Genomic DNA, 681 nt, shown 5'->3' with positions numbered 1-681 from the left:
AGAAAAGTTTCTACGCATTAATCAGTGTTACTTCATTAAAGCTCATTACTGTTCTAATTTATACAAATGGACATCTCTGGTCCACAAGGTCTAATATGTCCCATAATTTCTAAAGGTTTTAAACCTTGTTGAGATTAAGAACATCCAAAGAACGAACTATACAGAAGATATTCTATTATTTTCCATGATTAAGTTTCAGTAGTACTTGGCCCTCAAGTAGCCGACGTTTATTGACGGTTGGCAGAAGCACTGTCACCATACCATCCACTCCTCTTCCGCTATGGTGAGGTAACGACTAGATTATTGGATGTACTAACTACTTATTATATTCAATATATACATCAAATATAGGGACTTTAGTTTTTACTCCCCTGAGAGAACACAGATTTGTCCTCTCTCTTTCATAACATCAGTGTTGATGAGGATCTTGATGATCCCAATAAGATAAATATTCTCCAATGCTGCATGAAGAAATATCAATAAGTAAATCGATAACTCAATAGATTTACATATTAATTTAAAAAAATAATTTTTTTATAAACTATTATGAGGGATTTGACTTGTCGAAATAAGATGTTAATGTGATGTTCAGCAAGGGAGTCGAAAGGTACCCTATAACCTCTTGGTGCCCTCTCCAAGAAGCTGCGTAGTTCAATGCAGTGAAGCCCCATTTATCTTCCA

At 34.8% G+C, this 681-nt stretch overlaps 1 protein-coding gene and 1 long non-coding RNA gene across 2 annotated transcripts in view; one reads left to right on the top strand and one right to left on the bottom strand.

Annotated features, from left to right (window-relative positions):
• Positions 1-681, top strand: part of LOC136797227 (uncharacterized) — a 113,357-nt gene that overhangs the window by 12,860 nt on the left and 99,816 nt on the right. The window lies entirely within an intron of this gene.
• The window catches only part of LOC136797225 (receptor-interacting serine/threonine-protein kinase 4-like), a 6,984-nt gene that overhangs the window by 240 nt on the left and 6,063 nt on the right, over positions 1-681 (bottom strand). The window lies entirely within an intron of this gene.

The sequence above is a fragment of the Halyomorpha halys genome, unplaced genomic scaffold, assembly GCF_000696795.3.
Source record: "Halyomorpha halys isolate HHAL.00 unplaced genomic scaffold, Hhal_1.1 Scaffold827.1, whole genome shotgun sequence".
In the NCBI taxonomy this organism is placed as follows: domain Eukaryota; kingdom Metazoa; phylum Arthropoda; class Insecta; order Hemiptera; family Pentatomidae; genus Halyomorpha; species Halyomorpha halys.
The sequence above is the reverse complement of the archived record's forward strand: the minus strand, read 5'-3'. Positions and strand labels throughout refer to the sequence as shown.